The sequence below is a fragment of the Lutra lutra genome, chromosome 3 (assembly GCF_902655055.1).
Source record: "Lutra lutra chromosome 3, mLutLut1.2, whole genome shotgun sequence".
Lineage (NCBI taxonomy): Eukaryota > Metazoa > Chordata > Mammalia > Carnivora > Mustelidae > Lutra > Lutra lutra.
In genome coordinates this window covers 17524143-17541095 of record NC_062280.1, presented here as the reverse complement: position 1 = coordinate 17541095, position 16953 = coordinate 17524143, and the positions used below count along the sequence as shown (strand labels likewise).

At 42.4% G+C, this 16953-nt stretch overlaps 1 long non-coding RNA gene across 1 annotated transcript in view; it reads left to right on the top strand.

Annotated features, from left to right (window-relative positions):
* The window catches only part of LOC125095834 (uncharacterized), a 73507-nt gene extending 59860 nt beyond the window's left edge, over nucleotides 1–13647 (top strand). Inside the window, exons 4-5 of the long non-coding RNA XR_007125963.1 lie at nucleotides 10800–10873; nucleotides 12949–13647. This is a non-coding gene — a long non-coding RNA (uncharacterized LOC125095834). The remainder of the gene's footprint in view (nucleotides 1–10799; nucleotides 10874–12948) is intronic.
* The last annotated feature ends 3306 nt before the right edge of the window (nucleotides 13648–16953 follow it).

The following is a 16953-nucleotide window of genomic DNA, read 5'->3' as shown; positions in this document are numbered from 1 at the left end:
TTGCAATCACATGACTCTGTTCTGGCCAACAGAAGGTAGAAGTGGTGCTTGCTACTTCCAGGACTGGCCCATGAATTTCCTACCGGGTCCTCCAGGTCCTCTCTCTTTCCGTGAATGATGGTCAGATTTAAAACCTGCCACTGGGGCACCTGGGTGGCTCAGTGGGCTAAAGCCTCTGCCTTCGGCTCAGGTCATGATCCCAGGGTCCTGGGATCGAGCCCCACGTCGGGCTCTCTGCTCGCCAGGGAACTTGCTTCCCCCCCCACTCTCTCTCTGCCTACCTCTCTGCCTACTTGTGATTTCTGTCTGTCAAATAAACAAATAAAAAATCTTTAAAAAAAAAAAAAAACCTGCCACTGAGGTTGGTGGAAGACCTACACACCTGAAACTGTGTAATCTGATAGCAAGGACTTTGTAATTGCCTCAGAATGCATCGATGCCACCTGCTACCCATTACCAAAGCCCAGCTAAGTTTATAAACATTCACTTTGATCTGTGTTTTCTACAATTTAATAAGAGTTACCTTGAGTAAATTGGGTCACATTCCTTGGAAGGAGGTCCTTTGCTTTAAAGAGTTATAAAAGCTGGTGGAAAAGATATGGAGTAATTCTTGCCATTTAGGAGAAAAGAAGGAAAAGGTCTGTGTGGAGAAAGGGCTGTGATAGATTGGATTGTAGTTCCCAATTCTTTCCTCCTTTCTTTGTCATTGTGTTTCATTATTCAACTTTTAAAATTATTCTTATGCATTTATGTATTCCCATTTTTTATCAAGATATGATTAACAAATCAAATCGTATATATTTGAGTTATACAATATGATTTCTAAAAGGTGTACAATGTGATGATTTAATGCATGTATACATTATGAAATGATTACCACAATCAAGTTAATTAACACATTTGTCACCTGACATATTCACGTTTGTGTGTGTGTGTTAAAAACAGTTAAGATCTACTCTCTTGGAAATTTCAAATATACAATACGGTATTATTAACTATAGTCACTGGGCTGCGCATTAGATCCCCAGAACTCATTCATTGGATCACTGAAGGCTTGTCCATTTGATCACCATCTCCACATTTCCCCCTTCCTAGCCCCTGGTAACCGCCGTTCTAGTCTTTGGTTCTATGAATTGGACTCCACATCTAAGTAAGATCATACAGTATTTGTCTTTTTGTGTTTGGCTTTTAAATTTGACATAATGTCCTCCAGGTTCATCCATGTCATCACTAAACTTTGCATCACCTTTCACCGGTACTGGCCAGGCTTCCCTGGCCTTTGTCCTTGACTTAGCTGTGTGACATGCTTTGGTCAATGAGATGTTAATAGGCATTATGCAGACCAAGGCTTTCGATACATTTGAGATTGGGTCTGCCCTCTTGTGCTTCTGTTGTCACTATGAGAAGATGCTCTGCCTAGCTTACCAATGTGAGGACAATGAGAGACATGGGAGGCAGACTTGGCTCCAACCTGTAGCCCAGAACAAAGCTGAGCCTAGCTCACACTAGATCATCTTACCCACAGATGACCTACAGACGAATGACTGAGTATAAATGATTTGTTAAACAAAGATTTTATTTTATTTTATTTTTTAAGTAGTCTCAACATCCAACATGAGGCTCAAACTTATAATCCCAAGATCAAGAGTTGCACAGTCTACTCACTGAGCTAGGCAGGTGCCCCAGAAGGGTTCTAATTTCTTTACATCCTCACAAACACTTATCTTCTTCTTTTTTTTGTTTTTTTTTCCTTTCTTTCTTCCTCTCCCTCTTTTTCTTTAAAAAAAATTTTTTTTTTATAAATAGCCCTCCTGGTGGGTATAAAGTGGCATCTCATTGTGGTTTTGATTTGCATTTCCCTAATGACAATGATGTTGAACATCTTTTCATGTGCTTGTTGGTCATTTGTATATCTTTTGAGAAATGTCTGTTTAAGTCCTATGCCTATTTTTAAGTTAAGTTTGTTGTTTTTGTGTGTTGTTGAATTTTAAGAGTTCTTTATATGTTCTGGACAATAGACCTCTATTAGATATGTGATTAGCAAGTATTTTCTCTCATTCTGTGGGCTGTTTTTTCACTTTCTTGATAGTGTCCTTTGTTGCACAAAAGTTTTTAGTTTTGATAAAATCCAATTTATTGATTTTTTCTTGTCACTTGTCCTTTTGGGTGTCATACCTGAGAACCATTGCCAAATCCAAGGTGATGAAAATTCCATCCTGTTTTCTCTAAAAGTTTCATAGCTTTTGTTCTTATAGGTATGTCTTTGATCCATTTTGATTAATTTTTATATATGATATGTGGTAAAGGTCCAAATAATTTTTTTTCCCATGCTGATACCCAGTTGTCTTAGAAAAAGCCATTAGGTCTTGGGGTTATTTATCACACAGCTTTGTCATAGCAATAGCTAGCTGATACAAAGTTTATCTTTTCTACTGCACATTTTAAGTACATTCTTACTGCCAACATACACCACATTCTGAGGTACTATGCAGAGTCTATATTTTGGGGGCTACTTTCAGATGAGGAAGTGAGGTGTAGTTATCTTGAGAATTCCCCCACACCCCTCCACATATATGTTGTTAATGATATTGGAGAAGAGCTGACCCGTAACTGTTTCTCACTGTGATTCTCAATTGGATATGGATGAGGTTTGAGAATGCTATAAGTAAGCCTATTAAAAACTTCAACAATTCCTTATATGATGATAATTATTAGGATGCAAAAACCACTTTGCTAAACTTCAGGTCAGTTTGCAATGTATCTCTGGCCACTTGTATCCCATACCTTCCCCATATGTAGCCCAGAACCCAGAACAGAGTTGAAGGTGCTGGTGCCAGCCCTTGGTAGCACTGGTGACTAACTGAAGCATCTTGGGGCATCCTTTGGGCATAAAATCAGACAAATTTCTTAATGATTCTGCAGTTTAACTCTTCACCTATAGAATGGAGAGCACAAAAGAAACTACCTCAAGAGGGCGTTGTGAGGATTTAAGGAGTTGCTATTTGAAGCACTTAGCCGGTGCCCGGCATAGAGAAACACCCGTGCAAATGTTTGTTAGCTAAGTTTTAAAAAGTCTTGCGATAAGGAGTCATCTGCATTGAAGTGGCTAGTTTGGCTTGAGCTTCATTTCCTGACTGGGACTTCTTCTCCTTAAACTTCTTCCATAGCCTTCCTGGTTCTTCCTGACTCCAGGAGGCATTGGGGGAAGTTCTTTTCTTTATGGCCTTTTGTGGAATGAGTCCTGTATTATTCTGTCTCTGAGCCTTCCCTTTCTCCTCCAACTGAGCTTGGACCCAAGATGGCAGGTTCTTCTTTCACTGGAGTTGGGATGAGCCCACGCAGGTGCCTAAATCACATCAGAGGGTTGTCATGTGGCATTGTTGGAACCCATAAAATGAGTCAGATATATCTTTACCTGAGGGGAAAAACAAAGGAAAGGTTTACTTTAGAAATAGAATTAAGACACTGGTTTCTCCCCAGCTCATTCATTATGCAGTCTGTTTAGAGAACTACATGGAAAGAAATTTAATGGTTCATCCCCACTTTTTCCGTTCCTTTTTTTTTTCTTTTTAATTGTCAAAGTTTAATACAATTGCTTTGCTTTCCTATTCCAGGGCTGGCATCTGATTACGGCAGAACTGATTCATGGTGGGAAAACCCGGAGGTGAATTATTTATTCTCCTCATGTAAAGTATTAGCTATTTCTACTTTTAATGGATTTTTGTTGCAGTGTGTTTATATATTTTTAGATGGATTAAGAAGTCCTCTGACCTCTAATATCATATCACACAAAGCTATTCGCAAATCACATGAAAAGTCTGGATTTAACCTGATGAAAGCAAAGAAATAAAGAGTTATAATATTGAGTCCATGACCCAAGAGATTTTTCTTAGTTTATACTCTTGTGTCCCAGAAGGAATACATAGATGTAAGAATAGGACCATAGCCCAGGAGACCATGTTAAGCTAGCCGACACAGGTGTCCAGCTTTCCAGGCACAGTGGCTCATCTCAAAGGCTGCATCATCTCCCAGTGGGTGAGGGAAGAGCCTGGAGGATAGGGAACAGACTGCGCAAAACGTTGGCCTTCCAGGGCATCACCTTCAACTATAGAGTGCTGGCAGATGAACATGCTCCGTAGATTGTTATAAGACTAGGTTTTCTTTTTACTTAAAAGCAAGGTGGGTTTATTGATCTTTCTTGAATGGATAATTTAACATTTCACAGTAAAAATTTTTCCCTTCGATCTTTACCCTCTCCCTACCCCCAAATTCCCCATTCCCGGCCATGGCAATTGACTTAGTTTCCTTCATTTCCTTCCAGAGTTTCTTAATGTAGAACAAATACAATAATCTATTCTTATCCCCTCCCCATCACCACTTTTATACAAAATTTGGAATGTTTTATACACTGTTATTCTGTGCCTTAAAAAACCCAAAACCAACCCTTGGCAAGACATCTTGGAGATCTTGATATAAAAGTATGCAGAAAATGTCCTCATTGAAAATGTCTTCATTACTGTATAGTATTCAAATGTTATGTTTCTACCAACGTTTATTTAATGAGTTTCCCATTGATGGATGCTTAGCTTGTTTCCATTTTGCCATTTCAAAAAAATCTGCAATGAACAAACTTGTACCTATTGTATGCCACATGGTCGTGAGTTCTGTAGGATAAATTCTCCAGGGTGATCGGATGGGTTGGAAAGTATTTGTAATTTTGATAGATGTGTTCAAATTGTCTTCTGTAGGAGCTGTTTTGCTTACATTCCCATCAGTGATGCTTGAGAGACCATACTGTGTGTGTGTGCGTGTGTGTGTGTGTGTGTGTGTGTGTGTGTGTGTGTGTGGTGGGGAGAGGTACGGTTTAAATTTCTTGAAAGTTGTGAAAGTATTTAAGTAAGAGGGGTGGAATGAGAGAAGGAAGTGGGAGAAGTTCTTCTGGGTTCTCAGAATGCGAGCAAAGAGCAACTGGGACTCCAGATAATAACAACACTAATTGTTCATATTTATATGATACTTGCTATGATATTAAGGACTTTACTATGTTCACTCATTAGATTAGGATGGTTCATTTTCATTTGATTTTCTTCTGATTTTTTTTTTAAAACAAGTATTGAGTATTTACCATGTGTGAGACGTACTGCTAGGTGTTGGCTGATGTCATGTTTGTTGACAGAATTCCTGCCAAATGTCAACAGAAAGGGAATTTTGGGCCAAGCTCTTACCAACACTAACCAAGATTGTGTGGAAACTACTAACAGCAATCTCGTTTTGGGTGCTGTGTATTGTCTCCCAAAGGATGTTTCCCTTGGAAGCTGCAATACAGGCGAGCTGTGTGGTTGGCTCACCTGGTGTAAGCTGAGGCAGAGCAAATTCCAATAGCTGCTTTACGACGACGTGCACGGATGGTCTGCTTTGTTTCATGCCTCTGTTTAATAATTATGGTTTGGGGTTGGATGAATAGGAAGGGGGAGAAAGAATTTGATTTTGTGTGAGTGAGTAAGTGAGTACGTGTATGTGTTTAATATTAAACTAAGAAATAAATCCAGTTCAACCACATATCAGTTAGTCAATAGCTGGCAGTTATGATTAGTACACGCAATGTATTGCTTCAGAGGAATATGGAGAAGGCAAAAAAAAAAAATCTGAATGCATATAAATGGAAAATATCTTCCAGACCTACAGGCAAATATACTGGTACTGAGTGGCAAAGGAAAAAAGAATTGGAGGCCAGATTTGATGAACATTGAGTGCTGGAGCCTCTCTTTATATTCTAGTTTTTCTCACTTTCTCTTCTCTGCCCTAGGTCATCTTAAAGACTACTCCAGAACCCTGTTGTCTTCACTCCTGCCACTGGCACCCAGAGATTGTTCCTTCACCTCAGCTGGTCTACCTTCCTGGTTCCCAACCCAAACTATTTTATAGTGCCAGGAGATGATTTAGCCTCTGTTTGCACACTATGGGCCTCTAATGCCAGTGTTTCCCTTGTCTTCAGGGTGGACTTGAATAATAGAGGGGTTTTAGGGTGGACCAACTATGGTTAGAGTGTTAGACATTGGAAAATAGTTTTAGGGACAGTATGTATGTATTTATATATTATTATATTTTTAAGACTTTATTTATTTATTTATTTGAAAGAGAGAGAGAGAGGACCAAGTGGTGGGGAGGGGCAAAGGGAGAGAGGGGCAAAGCAGACTCCCCACCACACGGGAAGCCCGAGGTGGGACTTCTCCATTCTAGGATCTGGAGATCATGACCCAAGCCGAATGGAGATGCTCAACCAACTGAGCCACCTAGGCACCTCAGAGATAGTATTTATAGCTAGGGAAAGTGTTTGGGATAGAAGAGCAGTCTTTTGGAAGTATCACTGCTATTGGGAAATAGAAAAACAGGGGATTTAGTAAGAAAATAATTTACAGTAGTTGAAGATCATTTCCAAGCCAGAAGCAGAGGATTGGGTTCTGACTCTAGAAATCTGGAGTCCAGGCCCATTCAAGTTAATGTAAATGACAATAGTTATTTCAAACACTGGGAGTCTTAATAGAGAGACATGGATCCAAGTACCATATCTGGGAATAACTTGCCTGAGCTTGGAACCAACTATACCCTTTATTTTAAAATTTTTATTTATTTATTTTTCAAAAATAGTTTTCATGCCCAACATGGAGTCCAATGTGGGGCTTGAACTCATGACCCTGCGCTCAAGGCCTGAGTTGAAATCAAGAGTCAGACGCTCAACTGACTAAGCCATCCAGGAGCCCCCAACTATAGCCTTTAGGTAGGACATGTACTCTGTAGCATACCATAGTCCCTGCTCAGCCCATTAACTGAGTATAGGCTGGCTAGACCCCTGAGTGTGTGATCCTGATTGTAGAGGAGTTTGTAGCAACATTATCGAGATCTGTTTCTTGGGTTAAAGCATTTTGCTTTGTTGATGTTTTATAGGCAGACTAGCACTACTTTTGACAGCTATTGGTAGGTGGGTCCCTGAAGTTTTAGACCTATACTTTACATGCCTTAAGAATAGACCCAAAGCCTTCTCTTCTTCTGAGGCTACTTGTCCCAAAGAGATCCCATTCATAGGATGGCTTCAACTGTACAAGGACTATTTTGTGTCTCTGCTATAATCTTCTGTTTGAGCTCCAGTCCTCATGGTTACTTCAAGGGCAACTCCTTTGGCACGTGTGAGACTGAGCTCGCCATGTCCCTACAAAATATGATTTTCTCCCGATGTTCTCTCAGAGACAGGCATCACCGTCTACCCGGTGCCTTAAGTCAGAAACCTGGGAGTCATTTATGACCTTACCTCATTTCCCTACATCTAATTCATTGCAAAGTCCTCTTGATTTTATCTCCTAAATATCCCCCAAGTCTGTCCTTTTCTCTCTACCTGTCCCTCCCATCCTCGTCTAAGCTACCATCAACTCTCTCCTGAATAACTCAAATTGCCTCCTCACTGGTCTGTCTCCATCTATTTTGATTTCCCTCCAGTTAATTTTCCAACTGACTCTCGTGTGCTCTTTTCAAAGGCATATCTCATGCTAACATATTTTTCCCTCAGGGATGCTTTCTCTGCCCTTCACATCACTTATCACAGTGGCAATTTTACAGTTCCGAGTGTGGTTCCTCAATTACTGCCTGCGTTTCCCAGTGGACTGTCAGCTCTCGGAGGGTGGTGGCCAGTCGGTTTTTCCTTACTTTTCAGATACCCCAGCCCTCAGTGTGAAACATAGCACATAGCAGGAACCCAGACATATTTTCCATAATACTTAGCCCAGAGTTTTGTACTTAGTCAATGCTTGGTAAATACTAGATATTTATAAATACCAGATATCAATTGAGCAAATTGACTTTTAGTTTCCAAAATGGATTGAGAAGCAGTTATCACCCTATCTAAGATTATAAACGGGGGTCTGTGAAGCTCTATTTTCCATGGGATGTAAAGGAATAACTTGTCATGGATTTTAGCTGCAAGTGACCGAAGCTGCGTCTGCCTGATTGGGTAGAGAAAGATTTGTTCAAAGGGGACAGAGGAGTTCATTAAGGTCACCGAGAAAGCTGAAGAACCAGGCTAAAGGCTAAACCTCTAGAAAGATGCCGACAACTATGCTGTCAAACCAGTCTGATGGGGAAGCCACCATTGCCACCGCCACGCACTTAACACCATAAATTGCTCTGTTGCAAACTCTGCACCAGGAACTAGCCTTGCTGCTCCCACCATTGCGTCGGAGTGGCGGAACCCTGGGCCACATGTCTGCACATGTCTGCACTGAGGCTACAAGGGAGATAGGGAAGTGAGATCTTCCCCAAACATAAGAAGCATATGTGGGGCACCTGGGTGGCTCAGTGGGTTAAGTATCTACCTTCGGCTCAGGTCATGATCTCAGGGTCCTGGGATCCAGCCCCATGTGGGGCTCCCTGCTCAGTGGGGAGCCTGCTTCTCCTATTCCCACTCTCTGCCCCTCCCCCAACTCATGCACTAGTGCACGTGCTGTCTCTCTCTCTCTCTCTCAAATAAATAAAATCTTTTTTAAAAATTTTATTTTTTCAGTGTTCCAAGATTCATTGTTTATGCACCACACCCAGTGCTCCATGCTGTACGCGCCCTCCTTGCTACCCACCTAACTTCCTAACTCCCACCAATCCCCTACCTCCCTCCCCTCCAACCCCCTCAATTTGTTTCTCAGAGTCCACAGTCTCTCAAGGTTCATCACCCCCTCCAATTTCCCCCAACTCACTTCTCCTCTCCTTCACCCAATGTCATCCATCTTATAATAAATAAAATCTTTAAAAGAAGAAGTATATGTAAAAGACGTCAGGCAGTCATCAACATGACCAATGTCCTCTACAAATGGACAGTCATAAAATAAAAAGTCTTCACCTGCTCCTAGCTCGTAATTGTGCATCTGGATGTTGGCATTTACCAATAAGCATAGTTAGGTAGATAAGCTGTCACAGCTTGACCCAGTGTCCTCTAAACTCTTTTCCTACGTTTGCAGCTGATTTTGCCTTTGGCCATTAAATGTTTTAGCTTAACCATCTAGAAAACTAATATAACACTAGCTACCAAATGCTGAGAATCGGCAGTAATAGTAATGCATTTGAGGTCCTTGGATAAAAAGCACTCCAAAGATTCGCCATATCGTTATTTAAAATAGATGATTCCTGATGAAAATGGTAGGTTCAAAGGGCTTGATAGCTTCTCAGGATGCAAAAATGGCAATGCCCGGCACATTCCCTTAATAAAACCAGCCCGGGAGATGTTTGCCTAACTCTCCTTCCCGCTCTTCCATGGCAGGAATATGCAGGAATGATAATGGGCGTAATCAGTCACAACAGGCGAGCTTATTATATTGGCTGCTTGCACAGTTGGAGTCTTCCGAAACTAATCACAGCTTTTTTGCAAAGTTCACTGCGTTGTACTCTCTAACACATCCTTATCCCAGGTAGGCTGAGCAGCCGAGAAACTCCAGAGGAGGCCCCTGAGATCACCATTGACTTGCGAGTGAGGCAACAGGACAGAATCGCACAAGATGAACACGCATCTCTTCTCTTTCAGTCGTGGAATCCGAAATCTCTTCCAACAGGATAGCATCAGCAACTGATTTCCTCTTAGGGCTCTCTTCCCTTTTCTTTTCTAGTTCTTCTATTTTTTAAAGCCTGGTAGTCTTAGTTCCCTTCTTCCCAGAGCCAGCCCGTTCTTTGTCACTGACTCTTCTGCAAAAAATAGCTACTCTAGCTTCTTCATCCTTCTTAACCTCTTGCCGCCTACCTTCTTTGGTGCATTGCTCTCCACCCCAGAAATGCCTTTACGGATGCTCACCCTTCCCCCTTAACACTCTTTCCTTCTTTTCCTATTCATTGGTGGAGTCTTCACAGATCTCCAAGATAAGGTCATGGTGTGTCTATGAGTCTCTTCTCTGCCTGGTCTGCGGTGAGCCCTGGTCTTTCCCCCTTTCCCCTTTCTCTCATCTGCTAGAACACCTACCCTGTTCTTCCTGTAATGACCATGTCCTCCGTGTTACGAGGTGCTTTGTGCAGCAGGTTCTGTTTGCCTGTCAGTAACGTGGGGCGCATAGGAGGACGGATGCTTTAGCTCCCTGCATCCCAGTTATCAGATGATTTGATCTCAGACAAGGAATAATTTAGAGAGACTGTACCGACCCCGGTACACTCACCCTTACTGGTAGCAGGCTTCTTTGGAGGGAGAACAGCATTAAGAATTCCTCTTTTTTGGAGCAATCACTAGATACAGGGCTCAAGAAGGGTTTTTCTGAGTTGAATCTGGCCTCTGATCGCTTAGTGATTGACTATGACAAGAGAGGAAAGGCACAAAGCTTTCCCAAATGGTATACAAATTATAGTGGGGTGGTCATAGATGGAGAGGATGTTGGAGAAAGATTATTTATTAAAATATCTTTTGTCGGCCTGATTTATTTTCGTCTTTCTTCATAGGATGTGATAGCTTTGCATCAGCGCATCTAAATGAAATAATTTGCTAAAGGTCAAATGCAATTCCCTCCAGCCAGCTTTCATTTACCTTCTAATTAATAACTAAATGTTTGCACATACATTAGCCTGAGGCTCATGCATAAAACAATAACTACCATTTATTGAACACCTACTATGTCCCAGGCATTTTGAATACATTAGCTCAAATTCTCACAAACCCAGAAGGTAGGAATAGCCCTTTGATGGAAGAGGAAAAGGATGCCTGGAGAGGCCAAGTAATTTGCCATTGGTCATGCAAATTACTACCTGATGCCAAATACTCAGTGCTGTTTCCTACCCCACTGCAGGCCAGTGGCTTCCTGCGTAGACCTGATGTCTCATGCAAGCTGCCGTTACTGATGAAAGGGAAGAAGAGAAATTGGTATGGAAGACTGTGACTTTGTGAGTCAAATGCATCCCCATTGGAGGAGGTCGCATTGCCCAAAGCTTGTAGTCCTTGATGGTTGTCATGGTGCTAATAACCGGGTAACTGAGGTAGGGACTTTGAGGGAAGGGCCAGAAGAGCCTCTGAAATGAGGAAAGCTTTAGGAAATATGCTTTCTGATAAACCTTCGGCTCTCCTGAGCCAGTATGGGCTGAATTGCTCTAAGAGAAAATGTGTCTTAGTATGTCTCAGCTCATATTTCTTCTCTGGGTGAATGAGGGCCATGATGGGTCAATGAAAAACAGATCTCCCTTGGCAAAATCCAGGTAAGAAGCCATTCTTCCTACTTTTCTATTGACTTATGGTGGCCACAGGCTTCCCACAAAGGGAAGTTACAAAGGTTCCTGGTATTAGGGCCACGCTGTTCCATGGAACTCTCATAGTGATGGAAGGAGAGAGAGAGAGAGAGAGAGAGAGAGAGAGAGAGAGAGAGAGAGAGAGAGAAGGAGGTATGTGCATACTTGGGAGGGAGCAAAATGCTGTTCTGGGCAGGGGTCTTCACCACTCAGTTCAGTTTTACCCCCATGTCCTCTCAGTTGAAGGAAAGGTTGCAATTAAATCAGAAGAACATGCTTTGTACTGGGAAGGCAGTTTCAGACATGCCTCACCTGGAGAGGTAGGTGAGTAGGTCAAAGCAGAGATTGGCCACCAAATGGTGACTTTGTAATGCAGACGTTAACAGCTTAGCTTGACGTGTATTATCAGGTCATTACTTCAGAGCGAGGCAGGTGGAACTGAAGAGTAGATAAAACTTTTGTCTGTGGCTCTCCAACCTCTCTCCTGACTCCTGTGTCCCTGTGTCCTGGACTCTGAAACTCTACATATCAGCAATTTACAAAGCCAGTACTGGCTTTTCTTGCACATTACTTTTGGTATTGAACTTTTTTTTTTTTTTTAAAGATTTTATTTATTTATTTGTCAGAGAGAGAGAGGGAGAGAGAGCGAGCACAGGCAGACAGGATGGCAGGCAGAGGCAGAGGGAGAAGCAGGCTCCCCGACGAGCAAGGAGCCCGATGTGGGACTCGATCCCAGGACGCTGGGATCATGACCTGAGCCGAAGGCAGCTGCTTAACCAACTGAGCCACCCAGGTGTCCCTGGTATTGAACTTTTAAATATCATCCGAACTTCTTACCATTCTCTTAATATTTCAAATTTGAACAAACCAAGTAAGCTTTGTAACATTTATTGAGTCGTTATTTGACTACAACGCATTCAGATGACAAAATCACCACCTTCTGACCTCTCAGAGCTCTCCTTTCCATTATGCCTGTAATTGTGATAAATTCCCACCTGGTGGTGATTCTCTGCTCCAGCTGCATAGATCCAGAACATTACCTGGTACATAAATCATAAGAGTAGCTTCTCAATAGTGGGATGTAAATCCCTTGCATCAAATTACCTAGGACTTATTTCCTGTCCCTTGTTAAAACAGATTCCTGAACCCCAACCCCTCATGTACTTAATTAGACTTTCTGGGGCCTTGAGTTCAGGAATCATCATTTTTTGAAATCTTCCTTGGTGACTCGGATGCAGATAAGTTTTTTTTTTTTTTTTTTTTTTTTTTTTTTTTTTTTTTTTTTTTAAAGATTTTATTTATTTATTTGACAGCGAGAAATCACAAGTAAGCAGAGAGGCAGGCAGAGAGAGAGGAGGAAGCAGGCTCCCTGCTGAGCAGAAAGCCCGATGTGGGGCTCGAACCCAGTACCTGGGATCATGACCTGAGCTGAAGGCAGCGGCTTAACCCACTAAGCCATCCAGGCACCCCGGATGCAGATAAGTTTTGAGAATCACTCATTTTGAGAAAAATAAGATAATATCATTATAATTTCTTAAATAGTAAGAATAGTATAGAAAGTGATACTCAAAATAAATACCAAGAACTAGTGTACAAAAACCTACATGCTGCTTATATTCTTTGTCTCCCTAGACTTTGATGATCAAACAGGGCTTATTTGTGACTCTACTTTTCCCTTCTTCCAAGTAAAACTTCCCTATTTTCAATTATTCTTAGGGCGTTGGACCAGTTCCTTGATCTGTCCTCACAAGCTGCTGGCAGTCTTCCTCCTCCCACAGCTGTTCCTGGATACCTTTAGCACTTTGGCCTCATCACCTGGCTAAGAAGTTCAACTAGTATCTTTCCCAAGAACCCCTGGCTTTGTTAGTCTTATAACCGTCCCCAAACCACCTGCCTGCTTCCTGTGTTTCACTGTTCTGGATCTGGGGGGAAAAAAAAAAAAAGACTACAGAGCAATTTGCATAAAATTAAGTTGTTTTTTTTTTTTTTTTAATAAGGAAAATGACCTTTTGGCAAACGAGCTACCCTTTCCCATCCATAACTGGTCCCTCCAGATATGGTACAGGGATTTTTTTTCTTAGATGGGTGATTATTCTTCAACTAAATTAGCAACTACGCAAATTCCAGCTGTTTTTATTTCCTTCCACACTACCTTGGGTATTGAATTTGTAAAACTCAGCCAAACCTCTTTTCTGTCTTAGTATTTTACATTTGAACAAGCCAGACAAGCTTTAAGGCATTGATCAAGTCGTTACTTGACAATATCACACAAATACATTTAGGCACTCCAGGGCAATATATTAAGCTGATCTGCAAAATGTTCCTCTCTTACTACATTCAAGACATTTTGTTTTCACTTTCCAGTTCTTGACGAAGAAATTTGACAACGGTTCTGTTTCATCTCCAGCTTCTGCCTCCTGGGAATAGAATTTCTAACAATTATCGCAAAGTGTCAATGGAAATGGAATAAAAATCATTTGAATATTTCATTGGCTGGCTGCAGAGAGGGGTTGGATTGTTATCATGAGATATTTCTTGTCTAACCCATTTTAGGGTGTGAGAGTGTTTCACTTGAGTGATGAGTCATTCATTCACTACCATTTCCACAAACATATCAAGAACCTATCTTGTGCCTTGTAGTGTTCTGGTGCTAAAACGCTCTCTGAAATTGGCTTTTCCATTAGAGTAGTCATGACAACTTATTGGAGGAGAAATGCGAGACAGTATAGATGGTACAGGTAGGTATATGCATGGTTTTCTCACATACACACTGGCTCCTGGTGTCGCAGGCAGTTCAGAAGGGGAAACATTCTCAAGGGAATGTTGTAGTTTGGTCCAACCTGTAGAATATTTTTACAGCCAGTTTGAATTGAGTCCTAGAGTCTTCTTTTCCTCAGCTAAGGGATGCGAACATCTGCCTCTGATCTTCACCCTCTATGACTTTTGATTATTTTACTGATTTATCTGTACTCTTGGAAGTAATTCCTCCTCACTCTTTTTAACTGCCTTACCGCTTACGTCACTTGGAGAGCTTATGGGTAAGTCTTGAGAGATTTGCTTCCAAGAGGTGTCAGGTTGTCAAAATCTAAGAACTGTTTCCCCCCACAACCCCCCAAAAAGGGTGGGGGGGCCTTTCAGGGCCATACTAAATGTCAATGTGGGCCTCAAACAATGAATGGTGAGCCAAGTGTTCATTTGACTTGATGGCACCAAAGAATTCATAGTTAGACGTACCCAAATGGAAGTTGGCAGCCCTTGCTTCCAAATTAGCCCTATTGTGTCTGGATGGAAGAGTCTGTTAATTGGAACAGCTGAGAAGTATTATTGCATTTTAGTTCGACCTCATATAGGTCATTTACGTTAACATGTGGTTCATGGTCAAGAGTGTGGGCTTTGGAGCCAGGTCTTTGTTCCAACCTGGCTCTATCCTTCACTCCCAGGGTAATATCAGGCAAGTTACTTTTCCTCTTTGGACTTCCGTTTCCTTATCCACCAAATGAGAAAAGCAGTGGAATGTGCCTTGTGAGGGAATCGTGAGGATGGAAGGAATCATTCATTTAACGCATGGTCGGTCCTCGATATGTGTAAACTATGGTGAGTGTTTGTAGCTCAGGAGCATTGCAGGGTCTGCTTCCATTTCTTTGGGTTGCACCTTTCTGGAGACACATGGATGTGTCATTTTAGTTAAATTTGAAACATCTTGTTATTGGGGATTATTACTGTTATTACTGATCCATTCATCCAACCCATGCATTTAATGAGATTTCGAGTCCCTCTGATCACAGGGGGAATGCTGATTAGCCTGGAGGATGGCCTCAAAAGTAGACACTGGCCCCTGTGCCCAAGTTCGGAGGCCAAAGAGATCTTCACAGAGATCACAGAGAAAGAAAGAGAGAGAGAGAGAGAGATTTTTATTTTATTTCGCTTCCAGAAGTCCAAGTCCAGTGGCAAGTGAGTGAGTGGTGAGAGAGGACGATGGTAGCTTCAGTCATTTCAGTCAGGTGCGGCTGTCTCTGAGCTTCTTCCCATTCCTAGGACGTCCACAGAGCAACATGGAATCACTGAGAAACATGAGTGGAAACCTACGTATTGTTTATAGTCTCCATGGACTTTTTCTAGAGCCCTGAAAACCTTTTCTTAACTATTTTAACTTTTTTTTTTTAAAGATTTTATTTATTTATTTGACAGACAGAGATCACAAGTAGGCAGAGAGGCAGGAAGGGAAGCAGGCTCCCTGCTGAGCAGAGAGCCCTATGCGGGGCTAGATCCCAGGACGCTGGGATCATGACCCCAGCCGAAGGCAGAGGCTTTAACCCACTGAGCCACCCAGGCGCCCCCTATTTTAACTTTTGACCAGGTAACTCATCCACATAGCTCAAACATTAAAAAGGCGAAATAGGCATATCGCGGACCTTCTTCTCCTTTCTCCTAGTTCTCACCCAGCCCTCCGTAAGTACACTTTATTACTTATTTCTTATTTAGTATTTCAGGTTCCCTGCCCGGGAGCCTACCAGCCAGACTGGCTCTGCGGCTGTGGAGAGCCCATGTGCAGTCACCCAGGGCCCTGCGTTCAGGAGGGCCCTGCCTCTGATTGCACGGTTGCTATTGCTGGCTCGCAGTTCATAATCATCGTTGACCCCCCCGCCCCTACATTTCATTTTCCGCAGGGCCCTGCAATTTATTCAGTCTGTGCTGTACGCTTGACGTGGTACCTTGGTTTGTTTTTTTGGCTTAACTATAGGTCTTCAAGATCTTTTCATATTTATACATAAAGAACTGTCTTGCTCTTATGATTTTTTTTTTACAGCTGCCCAATAGTCTATCCCTGAGGATAGACTATATATATACAGACTATATATATATATATACATATATATGTATATATATATATATCCCTGCACTCCAGTCCCTCAGTACTTCCAAACTTGGGAGCGAGCAGAAGATTGATTGAGAAAAGAACCAGAAAATCTTCCCTCTGGCTGGATCCCTCGTTCCGCCCGCATGATCTTAGAAGCCCTCAGAAGCAACTCTCATTTCCTTCCTAGCTTCCTGAGCAGCAGTCCCCCCACTCCCTGGGGCTCCTTCTCTGTCACCCCCCACCCCACTTTACCTTTCAATTCACGGTTTCTGAAATGCTTGACAAGGAATCATCTGGGCTCCATCCGTCACAGCAAACTACTTCTGTCTCTGCCTCGATCTGGAGACGAATATTCTGGGCTGAAGGACATAGTGGTCACCAGAGACACACTTTTAAAGCTCGCCTTCCGTTCCTTCTTTATTCTTTGTAATCATTATTTCTGGAGAAATCTATGGTCATGGCCCAACACCATGGCCGCTTTTCAGAAGACAGCCTAAGCCTTCCCTCCTAAGGAGTCCCCCAACTGTTGCAAGGCACCAGAATAATGCCCTGAAGCCCATAACTCATTTTGAAACAGCCAATAGCTCTACGTCCTTGAAGCCCTCTCTCGGAGTTAGATAGGACCGTGCGCTCATTCAGGAAACCAGTAGTAGTAGGAAATGTACTGCTCCCCAGCCCTTCGGAGTGGCCGTCCCTCCGGAGAGAACAGAGCTCTATGTCAAGTCCCCATCCCCTGGGAGGCCAGTGCCTGGGCTTTGTGCCTGAGCACTCCTCCTCTGGCCACATTTTGGGTTTGAGGACGTGGATTTGGATCGTTGTGCCAGACTGAGCTGTTCAGGTGTACAACGGTGATGGCCGCCCTC